This window comes from Myodes glareolus, chromosome 20 (assembly GCF_982192425.1).
Source record: "Myodes glareolus chromosome 20, mMyoGla1.1, whole genome shotgun sequence".
Lineage (NCBI taxonomy): Eukaryota > Metazoa > Chordata > Mammalia > Rodentia > Cricetidae > Myodes > Myodes glareolus.
In genome coordinates, this window is record NC_142045.1 from 55,326,293 (window position 1) to 55,340,866 (window position 14,574).

The 14,574-nt window shown below is 44.8% G+C and overlaps 1 protein-coding gene across 2 annotated transcripts in view; it reads right to left on the minus strand.

Moving 5' to 3' along the window:
• Pld1 (phospholipase D1) overlaps positions 1-14,574 on the minus strand; it is a 206,165-nt gene that overhangs the window by 187,609 nt on the left and 3,982 nt on the right. For both annotated transcript variants that reach the window (XM_087899626.1, XM_087899627.1), the window contains one exon: positions 6,582-6,731. The gene's annotated coding sequence lies outside the window, so the exon portion shown is untranslated. The remainder of the gene's footprint in view (positions 1-6,581; positions 6,732-14,574) is intronic.

The following is a 14,574-nucleotide window of genomic DNA, read 5'->3' on the forward strand; positions in this document are numbered from 1 at the left end:
GGTCAGCCAACGTTTGAGGGATCAAATTAAATTGTTGAGCAAAAGTAAACTATTGTTGGTCCTCAGAGAGAGAGAGACCAAGTGTCTCAGTCTATAAAGAATCACAGTTGAGAGCCGGGCGGTGGTGGTGCAGGCCTTTAATCCCAGCACTTGGGAGGCAGAGGCAGGCGGAACCTGTGAGTTCGAGGCCAGCCTGGTCTACAAGAGCTAGTGCCAGGACAGGCACCAAAAACTACAGAGAAACCCTGTCTCAAAAATCAAAAAAAAAAAAAAAAATAAGAATCACAGTTGAAACGGATGCCGCTCCTCTTGGGAGACAGAAGAAGGAAACATTTAGTTCAACAGACTCCCAGGACCAGAGTGCAGAGATTTGTGGACACTCAGGGCCAGAAATACAGGATCATAAGAAGTAGAAACAACTCAGCTCTGCCTTAAGCCAATGTTGAGAACTCTGGGCCTTTCCACTCTGAGCATCAGTTTCTTCTCTTGTGACACTGGGGTTGTAGAAAATTGCAAAATCCTGTAATTTCCCAAACACTCGTACGCACTGGAGTTCTTGAAAGTAAGGTTGGAGAGATGGCTCAATGGTGAGAGTCAATCCTGCTCTCGGAGTCTGGCCCCCAGCACCCATGTCGGGCAGCTCACAACTGCCTGTAAATCAAGTTCCAGCGCCTTCTTCTGTCATCTGCAGGCACCAGGAATTCATGTGTACACATATATACTTGCATGCTACATACTTATACACATAAAAATGAATTAACAGTGATAATAATGACACTGAAAGAATCCCAATAATAGTAAAAGAATTCCAAGCAAACAGGCCAGCACAAACAAGACTCCAGTTACAGCCTAGGCTGGCCTTGAACTCACCGCGTAACCCAAACTGGCACTTTGAACATCTGATCCTCTGCCACTTCCCAAATGCTAGGATTACAGGATGTGCCACTGTGCCTGGTTTAGACTAAATGTGTGTGGGAGCCCACAGAAGTGGATCTGTCCCACCTTTGCCAAAGGTCAGAGTTCCTTCAAGGTTATTGACAGGAGGTTTGACCTAAGGTGTGGCTACTAACAGGATGTTTTGATCTAGGGTGTGGTTACTAGGTGCTTTTAGTATTGAGAAGGTAATTACTTTGTTTGTTCTTTATATCCTGTTTAAAAAAAAAAAAAAGGCCCTTGCCTTCCCCCTCCTCTTTGGATTGGGGTGAATAAAGCCTATGACAAATAAACATAAACATGGGGCAAACTCAGTATTTACCAGATGCTCTCCTGACTCTATCAGTTGTCTCTTGTCTATCGCTTTCTTAATCCTCACCCTTCCCTCCAAGCACCGACAAATAAGCCGAGCAAGACCCCGCTGACATTGTCACGTTGTTGCCCGGACGCATGGCCCTCAGAGTGAAGCTCATGACAGTGATAGTACAGTTAGGGCTAAAAGCCAGGGTTTTATGCATGTGAGGCACGTTCTCTATCAGCTGAGCTACATCCTAGGCCTCCACAGAGAAGCAAGGGTATTTATGTGTACCTGGATACATAAGTGTACTGTAATATAAAATTTATAATATAAATTATAAAGTTTATGTAGTAATTGATTCTACCCGGTCCTGTTAGGCTCTGCTGAACTCTTTTATCCATAGCCAGACTATGGTGAAAGACCATACCCCATGCTTCTTTCTAGGCATCTTGCTTCTGTCTCAGAGTTGCTAAAAGAATACTTGATTATTTGTTTATTCACAGTGTGACAACTGCAAGCACTACCCAGCCCAACAACCGTTTACCCACCACCTTCTCAGGACTAACAACAACTATAGTGTGCAGTGTTTTTCAATTTCCATGTAGACACACTCCTATCATGGCCAAGTTCAACTTACGGGGCAGCGGGGAGAGATGCGACAGCACAGTCCGTGGTGTTTCTACCTTGAAAGGTAGACAAAAGTGAGTCGTGATCCAGATACAGAGCAAGCAAGATGTGACTGCCTCGCCAATAAAGGGACCAAGCCATGTGGCTAACATAGAAAAAAAAAAATAATGGGCTTATATAAGTGAGTTAACAACAAGCCTGAGCTAATGGGCCAATCAGTTTATAACTAATGTAGACCTCTGTGATTTCTTTGGGACTTAATAACTGTGGGAACTGGGCAGGACAGAAACCTCAGACAACAGAACGGCACACGAGGACAACTGCGTCCACATAAAGCCTGAGCGAGCTTGGGAAGTAATTCTAAACAGAAAAGAATAGAGCAAAGCATGGCTTATTAATAGCAGCACTTTCTCGGATGGGCTCTGCTCCTTGAAAAAAAAAGTGTCCTTGAGAGCAGTGGAATTAATAGACTATAAAATCACAATGCAGCATAAAATTCTGAGTGCTTAATCATCTTTGGACTTAGAATCCATTGTGTTTAATTTTAAACCATTGCTGCATTTAACATCTTACTCTTAACATTCCTAGAAATTGAACACAGAATCCCAAGGAGCCGAGAATAACACTTCAGTATCAGTCTATAGAAATGGTTCTGGAAAGAAGGAGTTCTGGCTACGTCGATCCCTTCCTCTGTTCTCCCCACATCTGCCGCAGGCACACAGAGGACCTGCCACCTTGCTCTTCGGTCCACCCTACATCTGGGTGGGGCTGTCTCAGGAATTCTTAACTGCTCTCCTGGATCACTTTCTTCCCAAGTCTACCAGCAAATTGCTGTGGCCGTCCATAAGTACCGTTATGGACATGCTTGCTGACCAAGTCCAAAACCCAGAACACCTCAGCACAAAACCCCAGCTCTCAGCAGTTCAGGGCATTTGCTGCTCTTGCAGAGGACCCGACTTCCTGGCATCCATGGCCAGCAAGTTGCAATGTCTGCAACTACAGTTCCAGGTGACCTCACTGCCTCTTCCGACCTCCATGGGCACCGAAACATGGGTGGCACCAGTTCATGGACTGGAGTCCCAAACTGCATAGAAACGAGTAAGGGAGCTGAGCGCTAGCATCTTTGACTCTCTGCTTCCTGACTGTGGACGCCATACAACCAGCTGCCTCCAGTTCCATGACATCGAGACTCCCCACCATGACAGCCTGCTCCTCAACCCCAAATAAGGCCCTCCTCCCTCAAGTGGCTTCTGCCAGGTATTTTGTCACACAAATAAAAAAGGTAAGTGGTGTATGCAAATATCTTACTAATGGAAAGGTCTGTATTGCTACCATGAATGAGGGTTTTATATTTATTTATCTTGGGTCTCCAATGTAAAGCAAACTGAAGTTTGCTGAATTTATTCCTCTTCCTTCTATTGCTGGAACATTTGAGAGCTTTATTGCATCTTATTGCTAACCTTCCTCAAATGTGTCATAAGGCTGTTACTTTCCATGACTCATTTTTAAAACAGACAAATATAAATATTACTGACTCTTGAAAGAGATTTTAAAAGTAGGGACTGGAGAGATGGTTTAGTGGTTTAGGGCATTGGCTGTTCTTCCAGAGGTCTTGAGTTCAATTCCTAGCACCCACGTGGCAGTTTATAACTGTCTGTAACTCCAATTCCAGGGGATATAACACCTTCACACCAATGCACATAAAATAATAATAAATTTTTTTAAAGAGAATTTAAAAGTAAGGAGGACATACTCCTTACTGGCCGCTGAACCCAGGTAATCTAAGCAAGACTGTTCTGTCATATAACCAGAATGGCAGGAGATGGGGAGGGCTAGACACAGAGGCAACAGATGCTAATGCTCTGGAAGAGCTTAAGGACAATAACAGGCCAGTGCCCAGGAGTTGGCCACTTAGACACCCTCTGTTAAAGGAACTCTCAAGCCAGAGCAATGGCCTACATTCTACCACTAGCCTCTGTCTGGGAAACAATTCCAGGCCCACCCCCTGAGGGAAAGAAGATCTGAAGACCCCAATCAGCCTAAGACATTTTCACTGGTTCTTTGATGTCATCCTGGATCCATATCAACTGAGGGCTATAGCCACGGGGACCACAGACCAGATAAAATTCAAGCCTTATTTAAATACAGCATTTGGCCTCTTCCTGGACCAACTTGGCTTGTATTCTATGACAAAGAAATAAAATAACATTCTTTATTTCTAGAGGCCGATCCAGTTGGTAGTCCTTGCCCAGAGTATACAAGGCTTTGGGCTTAGTCCCCAAGTCACATAAACCAGGTAAGATGACACACACCTGTAATGCTAGCACTAAGGAGGTAAAAGCAGGAGGATCAGAAGTTCAAGGTCATTATTTTCAACACAGTAAGGTCAAGGCCATTCTGAGTCACAGAAGACCCTGTAAGAATTAATAATGAAGATGATAATGATAAAATAATCACTTCTAATCATTCCTACTCACTAAATACATGATCATTTTATTTATAGAAGACTCACAGGTTCCCTGAGTCCTTGGACCTAGGAAGAAAACATCATATTAAGAAATAACTAGCAGGACTAGAGAGACGGCTCAGAGATAAGAGAACTGACTATTCTACCAGAGGTCCTGAGTTCAATTCCCAGCAAACACAGTAGCTCACAAACATCTATAATAAGTTATACTACCTTCTTTGGGCTTGCAGGCATGTATGTAGGCAGAATACTGTATAAATAATAAATAAATCTTTTAAAAATCAAAAAGAAATAACTAAAATTTTAAACAATTTTTGGTAATGTAGCTTAGTGGTAGAAGTCTTGCCTAACATACTCAAGGTTCTGAATTTCACCTCAGCACACACACACAAACCACACACGCACACGCACACCACACACACACACATACACACACACACAGAACAAAATTCAAATAACATTGCTCAAAAGTAAAATATAACTAAAGAAGAGAGATAGTCCTGGATAACAATTAAATAAATAAATAGGTGGATAAATAAATAATAAATTGCTCAAAACATAAGATAAATAGTATTAGTTCATACCATATAAATATAAGTAATTAATATAAATAAATTAAGTAATAAATAAGTGAATGAATTCAAAGACAAATTTTCTATGCTCAATAATTTCAAATGTTAGTCGCTACCCTCCTTCCTAAAAAGTGTCTCGTAACAACCTGCACCCAAACTATAACTGCTCTCACAAGATATGTGCGCCGTTGGCAGGGCAGAGGAAATTTAGCTTCATAATAGAAATAGCTACAAACATGTCCTCAGCCAGCGATCAAGGCGAATGTCACACGTAAGTTGTCTGATCGTGAAGTCAAGGGAATGGCATCTCACCTCTGTGGTTTCCCTCGCCTAACCCATAATCCCAGTCCGTTCATAAGAAATCATCAAGAAACCCAAATGACAGACATTCAACAAAACAGCCAATCAGTGCTCCTCAAAACTGCCAAGGTCATCAGAAACAAGGGACGCGCTAGGCAGAGAGCCAGCACAGCGCTGAAGCATTAGTGCTAAATCGCAAACTCTGAGGTGACGTCCTAGATAGGATAGACGGAGCAAAAGCCAATTAGGAGCAAATGAATTCTGAATAAAGCACGAACTTTAGTTAGTAATGAGACACAGCATTGCAGATGCACCTTAGACAGAGGAGCCATGCATATGTGGCCCAATAAAGTCCTTCACCCATCTATCCAGAGAAGCCAAAGGCTGACACCCTAGTGTCCCTTTGGGGACATTCTGTATCACCTCCATACCTCTTCTGTAGATCTAAAACAAACACAATTTTTATGTATATAAAACTGGGGTTTAAAACATACTTTACACATTATTATTGTGCGTATGAGGTCCCTTCCCACTGTATCCCGGAATGGGCAATGATCCCACTTGGTTTAATCACCTCCCACAGATGTCAGTTCATATCACCATAGCGTTGAGGGTGGAGATTTTAACACATCAGTTTTAGGGAAAAATAAATATTGAGATCATAATATTGTTTGAAGACTGCTATCAAGGAAAACCATATCCTACTAGCAGATCAAAATGCCAGCCGACTTCAGGTGACCTGGCACTGTTCTCCTCCACAGTCCAGTCCTGGTTCGAATGGATGCACACAGGTATACCCAGCTTCCTGATGTCACAGCACTGGCATGGTGTCATCGTCTACGGACTCCACTACTGAGAACTGCACCGTCAGGTTAGAAAAATCTTTCCTGCTTCAAGTAATTTTACAGCATATCTCTTCCCAGCCACATGCAGGCCACAAGGTTTAGACATGCCTGCAAGCCCTGGGATGTCAAGCACTGAGCCGCAAGAATCACTTCCTAGACTCACTAGCCCCACTGAGTGTTCTCAAAGACTCTGTGCTTGGGAGATATCCCAATGCCAGCATGAGCATGGACCCCTATGAATGCATGGTGAAGGCTTTAATTGTAATCTATTAACCTTGTTTGCAACCGATTTGCAGAAATTGCCTCACTGTTAGCCAACCTGATCCTGTTTCCTCCACTCAGGTGAGTCAGGACACACATCACCAACACACGCTTCCAGCCTCCCGGTAGTTCATAGAGTAGGAGACGGCTTCCTCGCCTGGAGCATCCCAACCAAAATCTACTGTTAGGAGACGAAAATGGGAGAGGCCTCCAAGTCTGCCACACTTGCCTCACACTGATTCCAGTTGGCTCGCTCCCTCCCCTCACAGATGACTCACCTGCAGGACAAACAGGAGCTGCAGAATCAAGTCCCTGTGGCTTTTCCGAAAATGAAAGAAGACATTCACAAAGGAAGTTCCAGGCTTTCTTTCTTGTCTGTCGACAGTAGTACTTGTTCCAGATGTCAGAGGTTTCTCAGCACGGAGCATCTGTGGGAGAGCAGAGCAGAGGGGTGAGAGAAACAGAGGAGTAACTTGGGAACCCAGGCTTGAGACCAATATTGGGAGCGTTTGAGGAAATGCAGGCAGGTTCCTCTAACAAGCAGCTAATGGACCCCGACTGTACACCAGGCACACCTGCTCTCCCAGCTCAGGGCCCTGTCTGGGTAGAAGAGGCTGCCATTAAGGTAACCCAAGGCAAAATGGAAGAACCAGGCCCAATGGAATGGAAGCAGGGAGTGCCATACATAATATGCCTGGAGTGCAGACAGATGCTTACTAACCAGGTGGGGGAGGGGAAGGGAGGGGAGGGGAGGGCGGCCTAGCCTGGTGTCTGCCTGTTTCCAGGATGTACCTATTCCCACCATAGCTATTCTTAAGCTACCAGTTTTACATCACTACCGACCATGCAGCTTGGAAAGACAGACGTAGTGCTTACAGCATTTCTACTACACAAAAACAGCACCTATAAATAATTTCCAAAGAACAGAAGGCAGTGAGTGCAGCAGCCAGCGAAAGATGAGTTTTCAGAGGTTGTAGTCTTTGTTGTCAATATAATTTATTTGATGTAAATTTGGGAAATTTTAAATTCAGAAATTCTGATTTTTTTTTTAATGTTTACGGGTGTTTTGTCTGTATGCGTGTCCACAGACTATGTGTATCCAGTGCCCATGGAAGCAGAAGAGTGCATTGGATCCTGGGGAACTGGAGTTACAGGCAGTTGTGAGCTGCCTTGTGGGTGCTGGGAATCAAAGCCAGGTTCTCTAGAACAGCAGCCACTGCTCCTAACTTCTCAGCCATCTCACCAGCCCCAGAAATCCTGACTTTTCATAATGACATGCTTGTCACAGTTAGTTCAGCAAATTCCTGAGAAATACAAAAACCAGCTCCCAGAACGAATCAATTCTATCAGTTACAAAATCTTCAAAACTATTATTGTAAATTGGGATGTGGGGATACATCTGTAATTTCAGCACTTGGGAGGTGGAAGCAGGGGACTCAGGAATGTGAAGTCATTCTTAGCTACCCAGTGAGTTCAAGGCCCATGTGGATTATATGAGACCCTGTGTCAAAAAATAAAAAAATTATTATTATAAAATATTGTAATAAATATGTTCTTCTATATAAACATTTTTAATTCCTTTAAATATTTCCATTTATACTTCCTAAATCAAAATACTTGCCTATATTAATCGTACTGCCATGTTTCTTTGTGAAATGATCATACGGATTCCGTTCTGCCATGACATATTAGAGTGGTTCCTTTTGGCATTTAGATTTATTGACTCTAAGATGAAATCATATTTATTTGTTCTGTTCTAGAGGAGGGAGGATTCTGGTGCTGGTGACTGAGCCTAGGGCTACATGGATGCAAGGCTTATGGCGTGGGTGCGACCTTCACTCCTGCCCCACACCCCCACTCCTGCTCCCCAGCCCCATCCCGCCCCCCCAGCCTCACTCCTGCCCCCGCCCCCACTCCTGCCCCACACCCCCACCCCAGCCCCTGGAATTCTGAACCCAGGTGGATGCAAAGGCTTGGCCTTCCCCTTGTTACAGTACAGTCAGGAAGACAAGACGTGGAGAAGCGGCAGGACACCCAACACCCTTCTTCACTGTATGACACGCACCACACACACGACACAATTTTAAATGCTGTAAGGAAGTAAGAAGTGGATATTGCCGGGGGCATTCTTCTCATGAAGCTGCAGAATATGAAGAGAGTCTTCTCAACATAACGTGAGCTGGCTCACTCTTACATCCATAGTGCACCCTCCTGTTTTATAACTCTTGAAACATTTGAAAAATGCATGTCCATATGAACACACATTGAAAAACCCCAACATCTGAGAGACAGAAATAAGAGGACAACCTGGACAACAGAATGAGAGTCTGTCTCCAAAGCGGCAACTGTGAGGACCTGGCTTTGCAAACTTCATTGTAAGCAAGGGGCTTCATCTTAAATCGTATAATGAGCAGGGGCCGATGGCAGCTCCAGAAATGTGCTGCCATAGCAGAATTTGGATGGATACCCTGAAAATGGCCAGTTAAAGAACTAGGGAGCAGGGCCATAAAATGTAACGAGGTCCAGATGTTCCTAGGAGGCATCTGTCCTTGAAGACACCTTGCAGTTATTAATGGTCCTTTGATAGGTTTTTTTGCACCCCAAAACTGACCAATAATTTCAGGAACTATCTTACCCTATGCCCTCCTTACCCAATCCCAAGACGACAGGACATGAACTCCCCTGATTATGGTCTTTCCCCTTTAAAGGCACTTTCTCACCTACTGCATTACTGTGCTGGAGGTGTGGTCTAAACTCGAGTTTGAATAGTAAAAACCCTCTTGAGTTTATCATTGGAATTTGGTCCCTTGGAGTTTCTTTTTGGGGGACAATTAACTTGGGCATAACACAGCAACGAAAAGAACAAACTACCTAGCTAATGTCAACATACATACCCTAAAATTGGAATTATCAGAAGCACGCGGTTCCTATCTTCAGTGTGACCAGTTCTGCCACCAGAAGACTCCCTGACTCCCACTATGAGTGTCTCATGGAACCCCACTCTCACCTACACACAGCTGACTCCTGCTGAGTGCCTACCCCAGTGTGACCCCATTCTCATAGAACCCCAGCTCTCACCTACACACAGCTGATTCCTGCTGAGTGCCTACCCCAGTGTGGCCCCATTCTCATAGAACCCCACTCTCAGCTACACACAGCTGATTCCTGCTGAATGCCTACCCCATGGGGCCACATTCTCATAGAACCCCACTCTCACCTACACACAGCTGACTCCTGCTGAGTGCCTACCCCATGGGGCCACATTCTCATAGAACCCCACTCTCACCTACACACAGCTGACTCCTGCTGAGTGCCTACCCCATGGGGCCACATTCCATTGTCCAGTCTAGCACTGACTACTGACTCCACCTTGCTTGCTTCTATCGAGAATGTTTCTCCTGCCAGATTTGGCGGGTGAAGACAACAGTGCACAAAACAGGAGAAACAAACACTGATGGTGTGGTCTGGATGTCCCCAGCTCTAAGCGCTACTAGTGTCTAATAGTGTCTAATAGCAGACACTATTTCCTGCACTTTCCTGAGAATGTATCTTCACTATAAAGGTGGAGAAACTGAGACATATGTGAATGAGTCTGGGAAAGAGCTCTCAGGATTTAACCCTTGCCCACCGTCTATAAGAGGCCTGAAGTTGTCACCTCCAGTGAGGACACTGAGAGCCTAGTGGTGCCTGATGTGCCACCCTGATACATGGCCTGCCTGGTCAATGGTCCATTGCCAGCTCTGTTTTGGCTATGGATTACAGGTGAGGTAGTGACCCCCCATGCCTACATTAAGATATTACTATCTTTGGGTTGACAAGATGGTCAGCAGTCCTAAGCTTCTGCAGCAAGCTTGCTTGGTCCACTGACCATCTCACTAGCCCAATAAAGGAGAGAATCAATTCCCAAAAGGTGACTGACTTCCACATGCACATGCAGAAACACATACACACACACAACACCACACACACCATACACACACCACCACCACACACACATACACACATGGTGCGGGACAATTCTGTATTCTGTCAATTACATTTTAAATAAACGCTGATTGGCCGATAGCCAACCAGATAGGAATTAGAGGTGGGGCAATGAGAACAGGAGTATTCTGGGAAGAAGGAAGCTCTTCCCCCCCAGTCCTGCCCAGATCATCGAAGAAGCAGAATGTGACCTGCCTCGCTGAAAAAGGTACTGAGCCATGTGGCTAAAATAGATAAGAATAATGGGTTAATATAAGCTACAAGAGCTAATAAGAAGCCTGAGCTAATGCGTCAATCAGTTTATAATCTTATGGAGACCTCTGTGTCATTGGGACTTGCCGGCTGTGTGAACTGGGCAGGACAGAAACTCCAACAAAGCAGGTCCACATGCTACACACACACACTACCACACACACCACCACCACACACACACAAACACACACATACACACACCACCACCACACACACATGCACATACCACCACCACACACACATACACACACCACCACATACACACATGCACACACCACCACCACACACACATACACACACCACCACCACACACATATATACACACCACCACACCCATAGTAATAAAATTATAACACATTTACCATCATCAGTACCTTGACCCACAGTTTTTCCTGCTTGGGATAACAGGATTGGATTTCTAACACACCCATCTCTCAACTTTTTTATAAGTATTTTTGAAAATCCTGTAATGTTAGGATCAAAAATATTCTGACTTTTCCCACAAATCCTGTATCCTTACCTACACACACACACACACACACACATACACATGGTGTGTAAGAAAGGTATAAAGGTTTGTGCCTACAATCCCAGTCCTTGGGAGGTGGAGGCAGGATTACAAACTCAAGGTCAGTCCCAGCTACCACGGAAAATTCAAGGTGAGCTTGTGCTGTGCTGTCTCAAAACAATTATACCAGAACAAAGCAGTCAACAGCACAGAGGACAGATAAATAAAACACTAACCCTGACAACCCTGACAGTCTTTTTCCTGAATGCCTAGAGATCCTCAGTGATTGGCCGTTCCTCTTCACCACCACCTGACCTCTTCATTCAACCCCATGGCATATAAAGGGCTGAATACATCGAAGGTGCCATCTGTGACCTCCAAGGCTGTGCCCTCTCCCAGAGTATAGACAGTGAGCAGTGCAGATTCGGGATTCCGACACCAACACGTTCTCTGTAATCCCACCGGGATGATGGTGGCACACAGCAGAAGGGACCTCTGGAAGCAGCTCCACTGTGGGTTTTTTTTTTTTTTAATTAACTACGTGCTGGTTAGGTCTTTGTTGCTTTCAGTTAGAGTCTTCTAGAAAGAGGGAACCTCAAACGAGTCAGTATCTGCATCAGGTAGACCTGTGGGGCACTTTCTTACTTAAGGATGGATGTGAGATGTGCACTGTGGGCAATGCCACCTGAGGCAGGTGATCCTGAGCTGCATAAGAAAACAGACCAACCCCAGGTAAGACCACTAGTAAAAGCAGATATGGAGCCTGTGACCAGGAAGAGGGAGTGGGACACCAAGGATTGCTTCAGCCTCAGACCCATGCTAAGCGAGTGAGCCCACCCCTGACACTGCCTGGAGCATCAGGACCCACAGGCAAGATAACCCAGTAGACCTAGGATAGAACCAAACACGACTGGAGGGAAAAAGTCAGTGTAATGATGCCTAATAATATTCTGCTATAGTCATAGACTGGTGCCTAGCCCAGTAGTCGGAGAGGCTTCATCCAGCAACTGATGTAACATGCAGAGACACACAGCCAAACATTAGGAAGAAGTCAGGAAATCCTGAACAAGAGGGGAAGGACTGTAGGAGCAGAGGGGTCAAGGACACCACAAGAAAACTCATAGATTCAACTAACCTGGGCTCATAGGAGTTCACAGAGGCCAAAGCAACAACCAGGAAACTGTATGGGACCGGCCTAGGCACTCTGCATATGTATTACATTTACAAGTAGCTTGGTCTACTGGTGGGACTCCTAACAGTGGGACCTGGGACTATCTCTGAGTCTTTTACAGGCCTTTGGGACCCTACTTCTCATATTGGATCTTCTTGCCCAGCCTTAATACATGGAGAGGTGTTTAATACTGAAACTTGATATGCCATGTTTTGTTGATATCCATGAGAGACCTGCCCTTTCCTGAGTGGATTGTGGGTGGGGACAAAAGTATGGGGGAGAGAGGAGAGGAAGGAGGGAAAAATGTGGCAAGGATATAAGATAAATAAATATACACATATATGTATACACACACACACACACACACACATATATATACTCCTTTCTTTTCTTTCTTTCTTTTTTTTTTTTTTTTTTTTTTTTTTTTTGGTTTTTCAAGACAGGGTTTCTCTGTAACTTTGGAGCCTGTACTGGAACTTGCTCTGTAGACCAGGTTGGTTCTGAATTCACAGAAATCCTACTGCCTCTGCCTCCCAAGTGCTAAACAAATTTAAAATTAAAAAAAAAAAAAAGAAAGAAAGCAGGCAGACTGAGAAAGTCAGTAAACATTGCTCCATGGCCTCTGATTCAGCTCCTGCATCCAGGTTCTTGTCCTGAGTTCTTGCCCTGACTTCCTCGGTGACACTATAAAGTCCGAGTGGAAACAAACCCTTCTCTCCCGTAGCTTTTAGTCACGGTGTTCATCACCGAACTAGAACGCAAACTAGGAGGATTAGCAGCACTTTAAACATTAAGACCACTTGAAGACAGCCACACATTTGATTTTCCCCAAGCCTTGCCTTTCCTAGAAGTTTCCATGCTTTTACAAAGACCTGCCAAATATTCTGCTACTGCCTCCGCCACTTGGTGTAACCCATAGCTGTTTTTCTCCCTGCGCTGATCCTCAGTCTCCTTTTTCTAAAGGGGTACAAGCCTACTTTAAAAAGAATCACTGTTTAATGCAAACATTTTCTGTTCTTAATAAACCATTTGCAAGGTCAGGTGTGGCAGCACATTCCTTTAATCCCAGCACTCGGGAGACAGAGGCAGGGGGATCTCTGTGAGTTCGAGGCCAGCCTGGTCTACAAAGTGAGTTCCAGGACAGCCAGGGTTACACAGAGAAACCCTGTCTCGAGAAACCACAGTTTAAGTCTTTGCTAGGGAGCTACCTCTGAGAAACTAAGGCAGGCTGCTCTTAGTGTGTGTGCTGCTTTCCCTGTGTGTGCCAGAGGCCTTCAAGAAGTTTCCAGCTCCAGATCCCAAATGCTCAAAAATAGTGAAGCACAAAATAAGATGTTCCCCTCATCCAGAGGCAAGCCTCGGCTCATAAAATAAGATGTTCCCTCCATCCAGGAAACAACCCAGTGCTGCCAGTCATGCAAGAGCTGGGTAAAGAGACCGGAAGCTGGGGCAGCATCTCCATGGCCCAGAACTAGTGCAAAAGTCTGCTCTGGCCTCTGGGTACAACCTGGGCCCTTATTTACAAAGTGGCTCCAGGGTGGTGGTAACAGTTATTAAAACACAGGAGTGTGTTAGGGATGTAGCTCAATTGGCAGAATGCCTTTCTAGTATGCTTGGAGCCCAGAGTTCAGTTCTCAACACTGCATAAATCCATGATATGGTGAGGCAGACTCGGAATCCTAGCGCTCAGAGATGGAGACACGAGGATCAGAACTCATTCTTCATATCAAGCCCAAGGCCAGGCTGGCTTACGTGAGACCTAGGCTCAAAAGTGTGTGTGTGTGTGTGTGTGTGTGTGTGTGTGTGTGTGTGTGTGCAGACAGACAGACAGGATAATTACTCCTTAAAGCTAGAGGACCCCGGCCCAGCAGTAAACACAACCTTTCACCAGCAACATGACCACCATCCATTTTGTCTCCCTCTTCAAAGAATGCAGGAGTGAACCGATGTGTCGGCTGCATGATGCTTGCAGTTTTAACATGCTCTGTATGCCCAAGAACAAGAACAAAATGAGGAAAAAAAAATGGGAAGATGGCTTGTTAGGGAGCAGAATCCAAGACTAACCTCTTAAAGAGATGGCAATCCAAAAGCTCTCGGGGTGGAGTCCCAGCTCGTGTTAACTGCGACACCGGGTGCCTCTAACTGCCTTCTCTGTGTCAAGGGGATGCTTTCCGTGGTGTCCAAAACCAAGTGGATGTCATGAGAGTGTTGATTAAACTTACCATTTATGTTATTTTGTCATCTTAGTGCTTATTCAATAAATCTAAAACTAGATAAAGTTTCACAATAGAAAAAATTGTGATCCTATGGAGCTACATAACACATGCTGTTGTCAAAGAGCCCACCACTGGAGCAT